Raw genomic sequence first — 21,253 nt, forward strand, 5'->3', positions numbered from 1 at the left:
CTCAGGTTGTCGGCCCATGAGACCTCGAGAGAAGGCCTTTGTCAGGGAGGCTACCTTGGAGGTGGCCTTGAAAAATGCGCGCTTCGATGCACTCCGGCTTAAGCGCCTCCCATCAGACTCCTCTTCGGATGAGCCTTCGGGAGATCCTTCTGACTTTCTTTTGGAGGACCCGGCCTTCTGCTTGCCTTGTCTTTTTAAATATCTCCCCAACTCCTCGAAGATGTTGGGGTTCTCAGTTACGAACTCGGCCATACGAGTGATGGCCTCTTCGTTCGCGGGCTGAGTCTTCGGAGACTCCTGCCCTTCAGGAATATTTTCTTGTTGGGTTGCATTGCCCTGCTCAGCACCAATGGTGAGAGCTTTCCTGCTCCTAGAACGCGTAGGCCTCATTCTCTGATGTCTTCGCGTTCCCACAGACGGCGCCAATTGAAGAGGTCGTTTTTGTCCTGCTGGAGTGGATCACCCGAGCTGGAGAAGACTTCTTATCCTAGGTGGTTGACTCAGACGAGGTCACCTGCTCAAATTGTAAGAGGGACTAAAGTCCCCGGTGTAACTCCGAAGCTTAAGTCAGTTCGGGAGTGAAGCAGTAATGAGTATAGAGAAGACTAGTATGCTTTTACCAGAAGTTTGGCCGTCCCCTTCTCAGTAGAAGTCTTGAGTATTTATAGAGGATGGACAGGAGAGAGGGACTGTTTGCACAGGTCCCTAGAGATATGGCAGAGTCAGCGTATCAAAGTGACTTAATGGATTCTGCAGAAAGGTGCGCTGGGACAGCTGTGTCAGTCGGCGCGTGTCAGAGCAGCTTTACCAGAGGTATCAGAGGTGTCAGAGCTCATGTTTTCACAACTCCGGTTGCCTGGTCACCATAATTGACTTCGGCTAAGTGATTGAGAACCTTAGCCGAGGCTGTAATTAGGCCGAAGTCCTGACGGGAGGCGAACGGCGAGGTGATCGACTTCCTACGAGACACAGGGCGGGACCCCAGCTCTGCCGAACTGGAAATACCCTCCTCAGCCCTCAAGTCTGGTCACTCAATGTTTGACACCCTCAAGCAAAACTGATTAATACCTGACAGGTTGATGTGACTGTCACTTTTCTACCGTCCAGACCTACCTCTGACGCCACCACCCTTGGCTGTCACGCTACAAGTAACAGGGAGTAGAATTCATCATTCCCTCTATAGGTTTTTCTATTATAAATACCCTTCTTCTATCTGTGAAAAAGGGAGGAAGAACTCCAACCTAATTAGTTTTGTTTTTACTTATAACTTCTGACCCATAACTGACATTATCATCGGAATGGAACTGGGGGATAAAACCCCAGACATTTCTATATCTTGGTAGGTGAGATCATGCTCTCAACTCGGTTTGCCCACTCGGAAATTACCTATCAGTTTTCAAATCCACAAACCATGATTCGTGGACTTTCTCCACGGATCCACATCGGGGCTTTTTGTGTATTTCTTTTGTTCTGCATCATTTTTTCTTTTTTCTTTTTTTATGCTAATAAGCGATGTACCATATAAATGGGCATACCCTAGTTATTTTCTGCCATTCTCTTATCAACTTTTATTGGGTTTTTCCAATAGATTAAGAGTTCCTCTTCGACTAATCTTTGATTAGCTCAAGAAAATGTTCGTGTAATTTTTTCTTTTGGTTTACACTTTCGCATAATCTCCGATCACACTAGCCACCCCCCTCTTTGCTAGTTGCATCACTAGCTGTGTGACATGGTGGGCAATAGTATTAGCAAAAATACTTATCTTATTCTTTACCATGCAAAATTACATTCCTCCCCAGTTAATGGAAAAAGTACATTGTATTTTACAAAGATGAAAAATTCCCTTAAGTTATGGTGAAATAAACCAAAAAGAAAAGTAAAGAATGAATTTTATTAACGACATATCCAAGTCTAAGGAAAACTTCAAGATGAAACAAAAATAATATATTGGTATTTTGAGCCTCCTAAAAAGTACCACAAATAAAAAAAATGAAAATTTCCCTTAAGTTGATGTGAAATAAATACAAAAAGAAAGAACAAATTATATTAACAAAATATCTAAGTTTAAAAAGTACTTCAGCATGAACCAAATTATGATAAATTGATATCATGAGCCACCCAAAAGTACCACAAGTCTTTTTATTTTTTTATTTTGGATAGAAGTACAATATGTCTCAAGATCAATTTTTTACCATATATATATTGGTATTGATTAGCGGACTTCAACAAGATAGGAGATGGTGTGAAAGGGTAGGCAGTGAGTTTTTTTTATAAAAAAAAAAAAAAAAAAAAATCAACAGGGAGGGGATGGAATTAAGAAGTAAGAAGGGATAAGAAGGATTGGAATCCAAGACATCTAAATCTTGAGACAAAGAGTTTTATGTTGGGAATTTTTTATTTCAATTGCCACAAAAAATTAAATTTAGTGAACTTCACTAAGAGTATTCTTATAACAAATGACAGCATTAAACTACTATATCAATGTCAACAAATACACAATATTCTTTTTATAAAATATCCAATTTCAAAGGTTACGTCAAAGATGTACTAAAATACAGTTTACAAGTTTTTAGTCATATAAGTTCTATACCTATAAAGTATGTCATCAATAAGAAACACAAACATGGTTCACCAAATCAAAGCATTTCTTTTCAAAGTGGAGCTATTGAAATTCGAGCAATAGAAGTTCAATATAAATTAAATAGCATTACAATTGCAATAGCACTGTGGATCATCTTAAAATTCACCATTAATAGAAAAAAACTAAAAAAACTCACTAAAACTAATAAAAGTTCATAGAATCATGTGAAGGAGAATAACAAATTATTTAAAAAGCTGAATATTTTAACTCAAATGACATAAAAGAAAACATTCATGTCACTAAAATTCACTAGGAAGACAAAAATATTTACACTGTTACAAAACAAAAGTGCTCTTATTATATAGGACGCTTTGCTATTTGTGCATTTGTATTGGATATGGCAGGCCAAGTTTAGGAAAAAAAAGTAATAAATAATATAAATGTTAAATATCATTCTTTTCTCTCAATTATATTTATTCCCTCAAAACAATTGGTTTTTTCAAAATTAAAAAAAAAAGAAGAAGAAAATAAAATGAGTAAAATACAAAAAAACCCCATGTGGTTAAACTAACCTACAGTAAAGCCCCTTATGGCTTCAAATCATATATTCTGGCTCCTTATGGCTTGAACTAATTTGAAATTACAACAGAAATCGTCAAAACTAAAGGAGACAGATGAAATGACACAATTATCCTAATATATATAAACAATAAAAGACCTTCTAACAACCATTCTATTAAGTAAACGTATGGAAAACTCCCCTGAGGTTAAGTCAACCTAGGGAAAAACCCTCTATGGTTATATTTTGCTTTTGTTTATTTATTTTGTGCATAGGAATAAGGTAAGTTGTATTTGAAAGTTTGATTTATTTATTTTGTGTATAGAAATAAGATGAATTTTATATGGAAACTTTTATTTATTTATTTTATATATAGAAATAAGGTGAGTTGTATTTGGGAGTTTTGGGTTGTTTTTGAAAATTTTATGAGTTCTAAGGGGTTTAATAGATGTATTAGCTAAAAATTTGATTTAAAAAATTATTTTCCATGTCAAGAAACCTCAAACTCTTTAATTTAAATAATTTTTGTCAATTTTTCACATCAGTTCAAATCACCAGGTATTGGATTATATGATTTAAATCTATAAGGGATTTTTTTTATATAGATTTACTTAATCACAGGGGATTTTTCTATATTATAACTCTAAGGGTATAATAGGTATATCAATTAAAAATTTATTTCTTTCTGATACAATTACTCGCAAAAGAAGTGCGTGTATTTCAAACCCATTAATTCTGACTCTTTCCGTCACTTTTAAAATTAATTCAAACCACGAGGTATCGGAGTGTATGTTTTGATACTATAGGAATCTTTTTTATATATTCACTTAATCTTAAGAGGCTTTTCTATATTTTATCCAAATAAAAAAAATCTCATGATCACGTGCAAAATACATGCTCCATTACTGACTTTAACCATAATTATACTGGAATGAGTCCAGAAAGCACTAAATTACTTTCACATCTGACACCTAATCTGCACTAAACTACGATTGTTGCATACCTTATGCTAGCTGCACCACATTGTCATCTTCTCCTGCAGTTGTATAAAATGTTTTCTTACCAATCAACCTTATATATTCTTGAATAATCTATGTTGCATTATTTTGATGCCTGGAACCCACAATTACAACCGCAAAGTCTTGCCGAACTCCACCACTTGCAGATATCCATCTCTAAAAAATGGTGTATTATTGTGTACTAATTGGCTTTCCCCGTAAGTCCACAGCAGCTTCCTCCAGTATTTCAAATTAGCCGGCTCATGCCTTTTTCTATCAAGAATCAAAAGCAACCTTATGGTTAATTTAACCTCCCTCGTTTTGTTTTTAGCTCCTTAACTTGTCAAAAGGGATATGTTCAAGGATGATGCAGATTTTCTACCTAGCATTGACATCGACTGGGTGTACCTCGTTACAATCATGCTACCTAAAATCTTTAGTACTAAATAAAACTCATCCTGTTCTTAATTCAAAATCATATTTATCCGCCATGGAGAATTCTACAAGTGAAGCCCACCGCCTGTTTTGTTTTATGCTGAAATCTAAATAATCTCACAACTGAAAATGGCAGAAATAGAATCGAAAGTCCTTGGAAAAAAGATACAACAAAAGGAATTAAATTGATTAGTTCTACTCCAAAGGGCATTCAAATTGTAGTAAGATATTATTTTAAGACATATACTAGATACCATAAGTTGGTGGTAATCATATTTGGCTCAGTAATTAAGGGTTTATCTCAAATGTCTTATGCTGAGCATTCATTCAGCCTTCCTTCTCCACATCCACGTTGTCTCAAATGTCTTATGAGGAATTGGATGTCTTTGATTGTGGTTCACCTTGATGTCAAGAGAGCTAAAACTACAGCTTTCTCAGATGTTCTACTCAGTCGTCTGCTTCTTCGCCAATCAAAACTCGCTTTTGCTTTCTTTTCCTGCATTCAAGCAAAGAAATTTATTTGGACCAACTTCTGGACTAATTACGGAAAAGTATAGTTCGCTGAAACTTTTGAATTTCATCTCAGTACAGTTTGATTACTAAGAAACTTATATGAGGGCTGATTGTGATTATTTGGTCATATTAAGCCTATCGAACTTTTCCAGAATGGAAGGGCTTCATTTTATGCCTGGATATGTATTTTGTTGTTGAAAAAAGAAAAAACATTTCGTTGTAATTTCAGATATAGAGCTGCTCGTTTTCCACCCTAGAAACATTATAAATGAAATCTTTGAGCACTGAAGCATAGCAATTATTGTTCTCCAATTCTCCATTTGTTGGGCGGATCTCCAGGCACCCTCTCACGGTATGGGGCTTGGGAAAACTTGTGTTTATTAGATGTATTAAGCTAGAAGTAGATGTATTGGAAGTAAATCATCCTGTTTCCACAACTGTTTTGCATGTCCTTTTTGTTCTTTTTCAAACTTTTCTGCTTTTGAAAATGTGATTGTGGATAATTAATCCCTCGAATATGGCCCATTGAGGTTGGCCCTCACCACATGATCAAGCTTGATTTCCTCCTCCTGATTGCACAATGCTTTCAGTCTCCTTTCTAGTCCCTCAGTGTCTATCACCATGTCTGAGTCCTCATCTCTCAATTTCCTTTTTTTTTTTTTTTTGATATTAACAGATCCTCTTTTAGCAGTGTCGGTAATATTTTTTAGTGGTTATCTAAGTGATCTTGGTAAAATCCTAACTCTCTTCTGTTTACTGCCATTTGGTTCCTTTTCTGTACTCGTTTCTGCTCTAGCAAGGACATCCATCATCATCTCAGCATCCCCACCTAAGTAGTTATTAGCTTTGATGCTTTCTGTGTTGCTATGCCTTGATATGAACGCTACAAAGTTGATATCTTCTCAAGTTTTTTGGATCAGTAGCCTGAACGTTGCTGAACAGAGAGGGAAATTTTCAAAGTTTTTTGAATTTTTGTGAACTCCTAACAAGAGCGAAAAGCTCTACCTAAAGAGATGCAAGAAATCATAGAGATATGCCCAGCGAAATATCTTTAAAAAATTTTTTTTTAGTAGATGGATCTTTGATTAAATTCATGAGACACAGAACTATTTAAGAAAATTACCTCAACTCATGAAAATCTTCTTGAATCGGTGAAGATCATGATGGTAAAGTGATCTATGTAACCGCACATGTGCCTGACCTCTAACGGTGATCCAGATGATCCACAAGAACCTCCTTAACTAAAATCCCCTAAGTTGAATTGGTTTAAACTAAATTAGTACTATCTATTGCCAAGCAACTTCACACAAATTGGTTGAGAAAGAAGCCTAGTGTTTCCAAACCCGCCCAATGAGAGAAATAAGAGATGTAAGGAATCAATAAAGTTGGACTTGTTTCAATGGAGAGCTTGGTTTAAGGGATGTATTATTGGCAAAATAAACCAAGGTTAGTAGTTTCTATTTATTTGTTTACTAATTTTATTGGAATCAGATATTTAGTAATTGTGTGATTTAGGAATTTGTGTTTTATATAGTAATTTCTTATGCAAGTGATTTGTCTACTTGACAACAAATAGAACATTATTTAGAGTGTTTTCTTAAGAGAGTCCTTAATAGTTTGTAAGGTTTTTATTGTGATGTGACTTTTTTCATTATTTTGAGATATCAATAATATTTGAATTATTTATTTTTTCTTTCCCACATAAATATTTTGAGTGGTTATTTTATTCCTTCAATTCTATAATGTTGCAAACATTAATTATTATTAGAACCCTAAATTTGGGTTCTACATGTCCTTAAGATATGGAATAGTCAAGGAACTCTAGGCCCTCGACAATTCCATGTCAAAACTCTCATTTGGATATGGGAGACCTATTGGGCTTTGATCTCGACCACCACTTAACTATTTTTGACAGACCCTACTTCTGATTTCCACTTCTTAGATGTGCACTCATCAATTTGCATCAGATCATCTTCAATATATTATATAATATAAAATTTTATATTACATATAATATATATATATATAACACATACAAATTTGAAATCGAATTAGGTATTCGATTTTCGATTTTGCATTGTAAATTCAAAATCGAAATTTTCGATTTGAGAAAACATAGTATCGAATTCAAACCAAATTCGTAGATTTTGAAAAAAAAAAAAACCCCCAAAAAAGCCCAATTTCCTTTCCATTTTTCGCTTTTACCGATTTTGAAAATTTCAAATTTAATTCAAATTTAGTCGGTAATCGATTTTTTTCGGAGTTGCGCACTCGTAGGAAAGGGTGCTAATCTTTTTAGGCCAGGGTTTAATGATAGTTTGGGTTTCACTTGAGTACTTATTGACGCCTACTTGTTTATTAGCACTATCCAATGGCCCATGGTTTAAGCATAAGCATTTTCAGACTTGGATTGGACTGAATGGTTCGATCGATTGGACCGTGAATTGATCATGTCTCCGGCCCAATTAAATACTTAGTCAAAAAAACAAAAAAGTATTAAAACAGTCAAAACTGGTAAAAATGTTAAATCATTAAAAAATAGTTGAACCGTGAACTGGAGGTTTTTTAATTTTCTGATTAATAACTAAAGAAATCAAACCTAAAACCCTAAACTTACCTTCTCAAAGTTGGCTGTGAGCCACTACTTTCCCTCTCTCCTTCTCTAGCATTCCTCTCCTTTATCAAACTCTCATCCAATCTCTTCTCAGTCTTTAGATTTGCAATCTCCATGACTCTAAAGGTCCCTAATCTCTACCTTATGCACTTATTTGTCAACGGGCAAGATGCAACTTCCATTTAGTCTTTGACAAGGTTAAGATCTAGGTTAGATTTATATTAGTTCTTTTTTTTTTACGTTGTTATGTATTTTGAAGGGCTAATAAATTTGTTATAAGTTTTCTTTTTTCAATTTTTTACGGATTCAATCATTAGGTTATACGGTTTTAGATTGTTAAGAGTATCATGGGAAAATAAATCAGATAACTAAATGCCAAAATCAAGATAAAGAAGAAAAGCATGAAAGGATGGGTTTAGAACTTCTCGTAGTCTAAGCATTGAGTCTGTGAATAGGAAGAAATAACTATAGATGATGATTTCTGCCAATTAATAGAGGATTGTTTTGGTTGAATTTTTAACTTTTGATTGTTTGTGTGTATTTCTTGCTCGTGCTCATTTGTTCAATTGATTTTTTTTTTTTTTTGAGTTGAAGTTGGTGGTTGTTAGAATTATGATATGGATAACCAGTAACCATTTCTGGTTTTAAACGATAATGTTAATGAAGATGATGATAAGCATTGCTTGAAGAATTATCTGCATCAGCTAGTCGCTAGTTCGTGGTGTGTAGACACCAAAAGGGAAAAACAAAAAACAAAAATCCGTTTTTGTAGGAAAATCAAAAGGGAAAAGAAGGAAAAACAAAAATGCCGTTTTTTCAACCAAAAAAAAAATTTTTCCACGCATGTGTACAGGTTTTTTCTTCAGCAGAAACCAGCAAGATAGTACAGATAGCTGGCTTTTGTTTTGAGGAATTTTGATTCGGTTTTTCTTCATTATTTTTTCCCCAAGTATACCAATACGAAAGCCACCTCATTACTAAATTCTATCAAGAATCTTTTAGACAAGAGGCCATCAAATGGCCCAAAAATAAGCAGCAAAATTGGTTGCATCTCAACCCTTGAGAGGAGGGTTTTGGAGGTTTTCATTTCATTTAAACAGCAAAGGACACAGCCTTCGGAAGGGGAAGAAATAAGGAAAGTCGACTGCAGAAAAATCTGGGAAGGAAGAGAAAGAAAGGAGAGAAAAAAAGGCAAATAAAAAAAAAATTGCAGAAACTTTTCAGAAAAACAGGCTGACCAATCAGCCATTTTCGAGCTTGATTTCCTCCTTTGATACAGCTCGGTTGGGGGAGAAGTTTATTTCTGGGTAATTTAGAATCTTATTAGAGAAGGTTTCATTTAGAAAAATTTCGAAAAAAATGGCTGCAACATCTTCGAATTGGGGCTTGAACTTGTTGCCTTCGAAGCCCTTGAACCCAGAAACGAAACCTTCTCAGCTTCATCTTCTAACTTTTGGATCTGTTTTTCTTGAGGTTTACCGGGTTTATTCGACTCTTCAAGGCATCAAAGGTAGTTTATTTCATTTCTTTCCTTTCATAGAAGCTTAGAGTGGCACCAGATCCATGAAAATCTTTGCTGCATTTGTTCCTTCTTCTTCTGCTGTTTTCCTCTTCGCCTTTTTGCAAACCATTAGCTCAGATTTCTACTATATAATCTCGTGTTGAATGTTGTATTTGGGTGATGAAATTTGGTGTTGATGTTTGAGGTTGCATAACCTTATGTACTTGGATCCGAAATTTTGGAAATCATTTTGGTACGGTTTCTGGGTTTGATGAAATTCCAGAGTTCAAAATGCTTCGATGGTCTTGCATGGAGGAATTCGAAAATTGTAATTTGGCCTTCCAAATTTAGAACAATTGCACTAAGGTCCAAAAATTTGTAAAAATGGATGAATTTTTCTCGTTAAAGCCTAGTTTTTTTATGCATTCTTTGAATAAATTAATTCTGGTCTTCAAAATATAATTGGGGACCTGAATAAAGTTTATGAAATCTAGAAAAAAATTTTGATAAAAAGAAAATGGGTTGAGGTGTTGTGTTGGGTTTGGGCTCGGTTTTTTTGTGTTTTCTGGGCTAAAAGCTAGGCAAAGATTTATTATTGTTTGGGTTTGTACTTGGGTTTTGAAGCTTCAGCCCAACATTATTTTAGATTTGGTCGAACAAAATAAATGGGTTGATCTGTTGGACTGAAGTGACTTAGCCCAAAACAGACAAAGGACTAAAACAAAACAAAAATGGCCCAAAGTTGTCTTGTTCTTGAGACCCAGAAATCGATTTTGCGGTTTGGTCCCTAATATTTTACGTAATTTTACTATGTTCCTAAAATGTTTAAATTTCTTTCAATTGGATCCTTAATTTAATTGCATTTTGGTCTCTAAATTTTATCCTTTATTCAATTTTTTGGCCCTAATTTTTTCAAAATTATAATTTTTGACCTCAAAATTTTTAATTTTTGCAAATAGGTCCCTCATTTTTATTATTTCTTAACTACAATTGTTCATCTCATCTAACTGTTAATCATGCTTCATTTAGATGCATTTAATTGGTGAATTTTAGGAATTTTATGTTTATTCATATTTCTTTGGAATAATAGAATGAATTTTGCTACATGGTTACATTTTCCTTTAAATTGTTAATTAAATTAGTATGTTGACTATTTTGTTAATTTTGGAATATAAATAGAGCAAACTCTACTTCATTTAGCCACTATTTCAAGGGAGGTACCTTCTATTATTATTTTAAGTTCTTTTATATGCTCTTATGTGTTTTATGTGTGATTGCATGTTTTGAGTGCTTTTTCCTTTATTTAGTTATTTTATTCACTTTAAATTTTAATTTATTTTATTTAATTTTTTATGATTATTTGAGAGGTATTTAAAGGCTAAACTGTAATAGATAGGCGTCCAAGAAATGTATTTAGTTAGACCATGTAATATATAGATTTTATTTTTGTTAAAATTGTAATTGGCTAGATAAATATAATAACTAGGTTTATTATTTTCAAAAATTTCCCTTTTAGATTGTAGTGAGGGCCCCAATGTAACAGTTAGTTTTTATTTGCTTACATACTTGTGTGTTTATGTGTTTATTCGCTTTCTTTAAAGTTTTGCATTTAGATATTATACCTATGTGTTATGTGCTCTACGTGCTCTATATGTTTTATTTATTTATTTATTTTAATTATGTTTTATATGCTTTATTTATAAATGCATGACGTCGTCACACTCGTCCAACGCTAGTTGTGGCCTTTCTCTCCGATTTTTTACTAGTCCAATGCTAATGAGAACTTGTAGAAATAGTCTAATCTAATGCTAGACCCTTTGGACCTTTTTTGCGCTAGATTCATATCTTGTGTGACATTTATTGTATCTCATGCATTTTTTTCTACTTTTAGGTTATTTTCAATTGTATGGTATTTTCTCAATATTATTCCCTTACGCTCTATATGTTTAGACCATATCATTTAGAATTACATCCTATTTTAAAAAATTAGATGTAGGGTAACTCATTTGCTTGTGTAGGTTAGAAGAGTCCCCCTTCAAATATGGGAAATGAACGAATGTGATTTTTTAGTTTTAGCACGCTCTTTCCCCCTTTATAAAAAGGAAAATTATGTCACGAATTTTAGTCTCACGTACCCATTATATTGCATTCCTGTCTTTTAGGTCATGTATATTTATACATATATTATAATTTTTCTTTTTTTCGCATATCATCTTTTGCATATCAGTGACATTTTCAATAGATCATTTTTTGGCTTTACAATTAACGTGACTTGCATCAATTAAATTTTGAAAAGACATTTCGACCCTTCTGATATCCGTTAGGTCTAGATTTACATCTATATAGAAACATCCAAAATGTGAAAAGTTTTATAGGTTAAATTAAGAAAATTTTCTACTAAACCTCGTAACTACCCATTGGTTAGGTTGAAAGGGTGCCTTAGATCAAAATCTTTGCTTTCCCCTTCTTCAACCGTGACCCCCAAATTCTTTTCTATTGTTTCAAAGACCTGAAGTCATCTAAAAGGGTTTTATTTATTTTTTACTTATAATATATTTTGAATGATTTGATACACCTAAACTCAATACTAATTGGCGACTCTTATTTTCTTAAAACCCTTTTTAAACTATCATTTTCGGCCCAAATCGTCACACTTTCTAAATCCCATTTTAGATCGTTTTTCTTTATTTATAAAATAGAATTAAAAACTCCTCTTTAACACTTTCCTTTTTATTTTTAAAAAATGGGGTGTGACATGGTGAAGATAATGAAGATAAAGAACATAATGAAGTTGTACCTGAAGATGATGATTGATTTTTTTTTTTTACTTTTTTTTTGAGTTGTTTGGATCATTTTGTAGATTATTTTATACTTTTTAGATATTACTACTACTATTCTAGAGTTAATATTTGGATAATAGTTGTAAAGAAGTGTATTTTATTTCATTTTTCTATATTTTGTTTCATTTTTCTAAATTTGTAGTGTTTTTCAATGTTCGTTGATGATTTAAGATGATATTTTATTTTCGTTGAATGTTTGAGTTTAAAATATTTGGATAGTACAAAAATGTACTCCCTCTATCCCGCAAAGTTCGTCGCACTTCGAAAACAACGCTTTTTAAGCACAGTAACATCCATTTACCTGTAAACTCATTTGTTCCAAGCTTGCCCTTTACTGACTCATCCAAGAAACAAATGGGTCCCATAAAAAAGCACTCCTTTGTTTCAGAAAATTGGTTTCCTTACCGTAATCTTCTTCATCCAAGAAACAAATGGGTCAAAGCGGACCCATCAAAAAGCAATGCTTTATTTCAGCCACCAAAAAGTACATCTAGCACATGCATTGTCACATCATTAGTGGAGGGCAGAAATGAGACTTCATAGTTTAAAATAGTTTAAAATATTAAACATGACAAATATTTTGGGACAGCCCAAAAATGAAAGTATGGCACTTTCAATGGGACGGAGGGAGTATTTGTTTAAATTTTGTAAATTTTATATTGTTTTTCAATGTTCTTTGATGAATTAAGATGTAGTTTTATTTTTGTTGAATGTTTGAGTTCAAAATATTAATTTTACATGAGAGTCCTATTTTTTCGGGTAACTATAGCATTATTAGATTAAGTATTTGTTTAGAAATATTAATTTTTAATTAAAATTAGTGAATCGGGGTTGAACCGTGACCTAATCACTTCATTGGTTCAATCAATGGTCCAAGTTCTAAAACATATTGACATTTAACCCGCCATCTTTTGAAATTTGAACTAAAAAATTGTTTTCCCTCTTTGTTTCTAACGTGATAGACTTCTCATCACCAGCACTTTGCCTTCTCTCTGAGACCTCTCTGAAAGGGCTAAAAAAGGAGAAGCAACTATAAATGCTAGCAGGCAAATTGAAAAGGCGAAACATAGGGTCAATGACGGGTGCACTGGAGAGAGAAATTAATGCTTTAATGATCCAAGAAAAGGAGAAAAAGGTGTGGGCATGGATGGATATAAAGTTCTTAGCAGATTTTATTTGTTAAGCTCCTGAGAGAGGAGAAGAGAAGCTCTCATTTTTAGATAGATGAATCGCACCCGTGGATGAGTAGCAAAGTTTTGAAAGGTTAAACATAAAGCATTTAGAAGATATGAAAACTAGATAAAGTAACCAAAGGAGGGTTGATCAGAGGATTTATGCTAATGATTGTCATCATTATCTTCAGATAATTTCCGTCTTCCATGCATCCCTGTTATGCACAATTCACCTGTTAATGTGGCTTTAGTCCCACATTGAATTTTGCATAAGGGAGGCTCTCCCTTCTGTGCCTATAAATATAGTAGGCCTGTGATGAGATTATGTGCACCAAACCAATAGAGCATTTGTGGGCTATTTGGGCCTTTAGGTTATTAAACCTTTTATTTAGTAAAATATTTTGGACTCTCTTGTGTTTTAAGAATTAGGTGTATTTGGGCCTAAGAACACTTTTCTAAGGCATTTTGTACACTTTTCTTCATAGTAAAAATATTGTTCCTCCTCAACCCGTGGACGTAGGTCAATTTGACTGAATCACGTAAATTTTTGTGTTTCTGTTTTATTTATTTTGCTTTGTTATTTGTTATTTGGGGTTGCCAAAAATCCTTTCATTAATTTTCTGGGGCCAGTCCTAACAAACTGGTATTAGAGCTTCTTCGGAGGCTTTTGAATTTTGTAGCAACAATGACAATAACAAAAACTATTGTCGAGAAATTCGACAGAAATGTCAACTTCGGGATGTGGCAGCTCAAGATGGAGGTTATTTTGGTTCAACACGGAGTTGATTTAGTGATACAGGGAATTGGGAAAAAGCCAAAGGGTGTGACAGACGCAAATTTTGCTGAAATGAATAAAAAAGCAAGGTCCAGTATTATCCTAAATCTCTCTGAAGAGATTTTGCGGGAGGTAGCCACTGAAATTTCGTCAAAAGCCATGTGGGACAAGCTTAAGACCTTGTATATGAAAAAGACGGTTGAGAATCGGCTTTATTTAAAGCAAAGTCTGTATATAATTCGCATGACTGAAGGTACGTCTATACTCTCACATCTTGAAAAATTTGATTCCATTATTATGGATCTGGAGAATATAGAGTTGAAAATTGATGATGAGAATCAGGCCCTATTATTTTTATATTCCCTTCCCCAATCTTTTAAATATTTTCGCGATACTATGATTTATGGAAAAGAAACAATTTCGTATCATGAAATTAAATCTGCATTAAAATCTAAAGAGCAGATAGATAGGGATATTAATGGGGAATCTAGTGGAAGTCAAGTGAAAGGTTTGGTTGTTAGGAGCAAAATCGAGAAAAGAGAATTTGATAGTAGTAGATCTAAATTTAGATCTAAATCCAGACATAGAAATATAAAGTACAATTATTGGCATAAAATGGGGCACATTAAGGCAAATTGTTTCAAATTGAAAAATAAATTGAAATAAAAGGGAAAATTTGGTGAGAAAAATGTTGATACTGCCGAAACTGGTGTTGTAGCTGATGAGAATGAAGAAAATATTTTCTTTGTGACTGATGATAGGACAAGGTCCAAAAATGAAAGAATTTTAGACTCGGGGTGCTCTTATCACATGTGTCCTAATAGGAATTTATTTTTCATTTATGAATCTTGTAATGGTGGAATGTTTTGATGGGTAATAATGTCGTTTGTAATGTTGTTGGTAAGGATACAATCCGAATTAAAATACATGATGGTGTTGTGAGGACGCTCATTAATGTTAGACATGTTCTTGATTTGAAAAAGAATCTTATCTTTTTGGATACTCTAGAGGCTCTTGGGTGCAAATGCACAGCTGAAAATGGCATTTTGAAGGTTTCTAAAGGTGCTCTCGTTGTAATGAAAGCTTGCAGGGTTGGTAGTTTATATGTTTTGCAGGGAACTACTGTCACAGGCTCGGTTGCAGTTTCTTCATCATCATCTTTATCAGATTCTGACATCACCAAATTGTGGCATATGTGGTTGGAGCATATGAGTAAGAAAGGTTTGGGCATACTAAGCAAAAGGAGACTTCTTTACGGTCAAAGCACTGGGTCATTGAAATTTTGTGAACATTGTGTCTTTGAAAAGCAAAAAAGAGTTAGTTTCAAATCTCTAGCAATTCATAAGACGAAAGGTACTCTTGATTATATTCATTCAGATTTATGGGGTCTATCTCGTGTTCCATCTAAGGGTGATGTCAGGCATATGTTGACTTTCATTGATGATTATTTAAGAAAAGTTTGGGTTTATTTTCTTAAACATAAGAATGATGTTTACCTCACTTTCAAGCAATGAAAAGTTTTGATTGAGAAACAGACAGGTAAACAAATCAAGCGGATTAGAATAGATAATGACATGAAATTTTGTGAAAAAGAATTGATGAATTTTGGAAAAATGAAGGAATTGTTCGACATTGCACTGTCAAGATGACGTCTCAACAAAATGGTATAGTTGAACGTATGAACAGAACACTTTTGGCGAGAGCAAAGTGTATGATCTCTAATGCAGGGTTGACAAAAGACTTTTGGATAGAGGCAATCTCTATGGCTTGTTATATTGTCAACCGTGCTCCTTCTGTTGCTCTTAATTTCAAAACTCCTGAGAAAGTTTAGTCAGATATTCCTGCTAATTATTCTAATTTTAAAATTTTTAGATATCCAGTATACATGCATGTTAATGTTGAAAAATTAGAGTCTCGAGCTAAAAAATGTATTTTCATTGGGTATGTTTCTGGGGTGAAAGGGTACAGATTATGGTATCCTGATTCCAAATTTTTAAAATTTATAATCATTAAAGATATTACTTTTGATGAATTCTCTATATTTTCTTTCAAGAAGGAGTCTTCTGGTTCTTGTCAAATAGATAATAGTATCCAGAAGTAGGTGAAGTTTGAGATTGGTAGTTCTGGTCTTTCTATTCAACAAGTGCCAGTAGATGTATCTGAATTTACTGATAAAAATAATTCAGAAGAGAAAGAATATTTCATTGTCAAAAATAGACCAAGAAAGGATATTCGACCACCACAAAGATATGCAAATTTAGTTGCATATATTTTTCGGTTACAGAAGAAATTGATGTAATTGGTGAGCCTACTACCTATTCAGATGCAATTTCTTGTAATGATTCTGTTAAGTGGTTGATTGCGATGAATGAAGAAATTGACTCTCTCCATCGAAATAAAACTTGGATTCTTGTGAAGCCGCCTTCAGATAAGAAAATTGTTGGATGCAAATGGGTTTTCAAGAAAAAAGAAGGTATTTCAGTGGTTGAAAATGCAAGGTATAAAACATGATTGGTTGCAAAGGGCTATAGTCAGGTACAAGGTGTTGATTTTAATGAAATTTTTTCACCTGTTGTTAAGCATAACTCTATTCGTGTGTTACTTGTTTTAGTTGTCATGTATGATTTGGAGTTGGAGCAGCTTGATATTAAAATAGCTTTCTTGTATGGTGAACTTGAAGAGAAATTTTATATGAAACAACCTCAGGGATTTAAAATTGAAGGAAAGGAAGACCATATTTGTTTGTTAAAGAAATCTTTATATGGATTGAAACAGTCTCCAAGACAGTGATATAAGAGGTTTGACACTTTTATGTTAGGTCATGATTATTCAAGGAGCATGTATGATAGTTGTGTTTACTTCCGGAAGTTAGATTATGGTTCTTTCATTTATTTGCTACTTTATGTTGATGATATGTTCATTGCTGCTAAGAATTTGTCAGAAATTCACACTTTGAAATTGCAGTTAAATAGTGAATTTGAAATGAAACATTTGGGAGCAACTAAGAAAATTTTTGGCATAGAGATCAAGAGAGACCGAGGAGTTGGAAAGTTATTCTTGTCCCAAGAAAATTATCTTGAGAAATTTTTGGAGAAATTTGGCATGAAAGACGGTAAACCTGTGACTACTCCTCTTGCTAGTCATTTTCGACTATCTGCTACTCAATCACCACAGTCAGTTGAAGAGAAAGAGTATATGGCACGGGTTCCTTATTTTAGTGCAGTCGACAGTATTAAATATGCAATGGTTTGTACTCGTCTAGATATTGCACAAGCAGTCAGTGTGGATATATGTCTTGTCCTGAAAAAATACATTGGCAGGCTTTGAAGTGAATTTTCAAATACTTGCGAGGGACTTCAAACTGCTGTTTGGAATTTGGGAGAAATAATAACACTTTGATTAGTTTTGTAGACTCTGACTATACCGGGGATCTTGACAGGAGAATATCACTTTCATGTTATATATTCTATATTGACGGTTGTGCAGTTAGTTGGGAAGCTACTTTACAACCTGTTGTAGTTTTATCTACTACAGAGGCAGAATATATAACTATGACCGAGGCAATCAAAGAAACCTTGTGATTGAAGAGTTTGTTTGACGAATTTAGTCTGCATCGAGGTATTACTACTATTTACTGTGATAGTCAAAGTACCATTCATTTGACTAAAGAACAAATGTATTATAAGAGGACAAAACACATGGATGTGAAATTTCATTTCATTCGAGATACTATTGCTGAGAGAAAAGTCCTTGTTCAGAAAATCAGTACCAAGGAGAATCTTATTGATATGTTCACGAAACCTCTTCCAATTTATAAGTTCAAGAATGCTTGAATTTGGTTGGTGTTCGTTGTTGGTGATCTAAGCCCATTGGGACTTATGTGAAGAAGGTAGAGCAATTTTGCTATTGTCTATGTTGGGGACACGCCAAGGTGGAGATTTGTTAATTTTGCTTTAGCCCCACATCGAATTTTGCATAAGGGAGGCTCTCCCTTATGTGCCTATAAATATAGTAGGCCTGTGATGAGATTAAGTGCACCAAACCAAGAGAGCATTTGTGAGCCATTAGGTCATTAAACCTTTTATTTAGTAAAATATTTTGGACTCTCTTGTGTTTTAAGAATTAGGAGTATTTGGGCCTAGGCACACTTTCCTAAGGTATTTTGTACACTCTTCTTCATAGTAAAAATATTGTTCTCCCTCCGCCCGTGGACGTAGGTCAATTTGACCAAACCATGTAAATTTATGTTTTCCTGTTTTATTTATTTTGCTTTGTTATTTATCATTTGGGGTTGCCAAAAATCTTTTCGTCAATTTCCTGGGCCAGTCCTAACATCACCTATTGTATTTCAGTGCAAATTTCTTTCTCTCTTCAGTATCATTTGAAAATTTATCACTTTTTTGTTCAGTTAATTATCTGTTAATCTTGGGAATATCTTTTTGGTAATTAGAGCTACACAAAAAAAAAGTTCAGTGTGTCTATTGACACAACATTACAGTTATTGTTTTAGAAGGAATGATATAAAGAAAACTGGGATGGTAATTAAGTGCTTTTTCTCTGAATTGTTGCTGTTTGTACTGTAACTGAAACGTATGTGTTTGTGTTTTTTTTTTTTTTGGATAAATATTTTATAGCTGTTTGAAATGATTTTGGCTTTGTTACATGTTGAGCTCTCTGCAATTTTTTTTAATCAATTTTGTGTAGTCAATTGAAATAATTTTGGCTTTCTTACATGTTGAGCTCTCTGTAAATGAGCAGCTCGGAATTTAACTTCCATGCTGAAGTAATTCTAGTTGTGGTATTGTGCTAGGAATCAAGAATTTTGACTTCTCAAGATTCAGAGGTTTAAGGGCTCAAAGTGGCAGACTTGGGATTTCGGATATTATATTTATACATGGATTTCTCTCTTAACTATGGCTGTGAAGACATTGAATAATATATGGATTCAACGGTAGCAATGCCCTTGTGGAAATTGGAAGTGCTATGTTTCGAAGTACAAAGGTGATGACCAACCGATCGCATTCATGAAGAATGAAACAACAATTTCTTTGTTGAATGAAGTTGTTTTTACTCCTTATGTTAGCCAGATATTTCGAAGTGATGACAAGCTTTTGAATATTATAGCAACTTTCCTCGAAAGAATGGGTTTCAATTAGGAAAGCCTGCTCAACAGAAAGCCAAAATTTAGGGATTTTGTTTGTTACCGTTCAGGATTTAATCCTCCAAGGAAGAGAGCCATTGTGGAGCATCCACCTGATCGAAAATCTTCTGTGTGGTATAGAATCTTCAGTGTCACTTTTCCAGTGACAACTTAGTATCACTTTTATATTTATGTTAAGTATCCTGTGCATTTAATTTGTCATGTACTGTTTATTTAAATTTCTTCTACTTCCGTGTGATAAATGGGATTGACACTAAATTTGACACTGAATAATGGCAAAAAGGATCCCAACTGGTGTGGTTGTTATGCAAAAGTGTACCTAACAAAGGTGGTTGTAGATGGCCAGGCTCAATGGTATGTCTCTCAGTTCGGTATTGTTCATAACCACGAGCAATGGAAGATGATCAAGTGCAGGTACTTCCTGCTCATAGAAAAATTCAAGAGGCAGACCAAGATCGTATCCTTCTAGTCTCAAAAGCTGGATTCCCAGTGAATCGAATAGTAAAGGTGCTGGAGGTAGAAAAGGGAGTTCAACCAGGTCAATTGCTTTTTATTGAAAAGGGTTAAATACCAAAAACCCCCCTATGATTTGACTAATGTTCACTTTACCTCCCTATGGCTTGGAAACCTACAATTTAACTCCCCGTCATTTCAACTAAAGTAAAAGTCTGATGGAAAACATCTAAATTAACGTCTGAAAGGAAAATGTCAAAATTGCCCGTCTATAAGTCAAACCCTTAGAAGAATGTTTCATGCATTTGAGAATGGGTAAAATACCAAAAACCCCCCTGTAGTTTGTCAAATATACACTTTACCTCCCTATGGTTTGGAAACCTACAATTTAACTCCCTGTCGTTTCACCTAAAGTGAAAGTCTGACAGAAATACCGTTATTGTAGATGTTTTCTGTTAGACTTTCACTTTAGTTGAAATGACAGGAGTTAAATTGTAGGTTTTCAAACTATAGGGAGGTAAAGTGAACATTAGTCAAACCACAGGGGGGTTTTGGTATTTAACCCTATTGAAAAAGATGTAAAGAAATTTGTCTGGACATGTGAAAAGACAGTTCAAGAAAATGATGCTATGCTATCTGAGAAGAGGGAACTCGGGCTAGCTGAGTAGGCCATTAGGAAGTAGGGTTGTATTTGGAAAAAAATTGAAAAGTTGGTTGATCCAATCTAAATCGGATTTCAGATTTCAGTAAAACGGAATTCGGCAAGACTAAAACATGTCCAATTTTAATATTTAGTAAAATAGTTCGAAAACAGATATTAAAAATGCATTATTGAATTGTTGATTATTCGCCAAATTTTTAAAATTTTAGAATATATACACGTATATATTAGTTATATCCATACGTATTACTAAGTACTAATTAGTAAATAGTAACTAATAATTACTTAACCACTAATTGATGTCTACATATTACTACTAACAAACTTATTGACTAGTTTAACCATTGACTATTTAACTACTCTGTGTGCTAACTACTAACTATTTGGCATTTTAGTATTGGTTTATTGCATTACAGAATTGGTTGGAGTTTGGACAGGGGAAATGACAAAATACAATATTGATTTGTTATTTTTTGTTTACTTAATGTCATGATGAGTTGATGACTGATCACGTGCTGGTGTTTTTATTATTATTATTATTATTATTGAAAAGCTGAAAAAAAAAACATATGCAATATTATTTTGGTGTAATAATATTTTTTTTAGAAAATTGAAATATTTTAGCTTACTATCGACATTTCGAATTTCGGATGTTATCGAACTACCAATTCTCTGACCAAAATCTAATTTACCAAACTAAAGTTTGAACGGTAATCGATCGTGACGAATTGGTTATTAAATCCCCGAATTTTTTTTTATTGAATGAATATCCCTACTAAGGAGGGACTTAAATCCCCCTTTGGATGTAGATCGAGGGATCAAATCTCTCTACCTGTATTTTCTTATCCCTAGAAAATTTCGCTAAAGGATGCACTAAGCATCCGTATGGTCTGGTGGTTCAATCTCCTCCAAATCTCTATTAACCCCTTTGGGTTCGTCCTTTCCCTTTAGTGTAAAATAGGAGGAGTAGGAGTAAAGGTAGAACAGATT

The sequence above is a fragment of the Coffea eugenioides genome, chromosome 5 (genome assembly GCF_003713205.1).
Source record: "Coffea eugenioides isolate CCC68of chromosome 5, Ceug_1.0, whole genome shotgun sequence".
In the NCBI taxonomy this organism is placed as follows: Eukaryota; Viridiplantae; Streptophyta; class Magnoliopsida; order Gentianales; family Rubiaceae; genus Coffea; species Coffea eugenioides.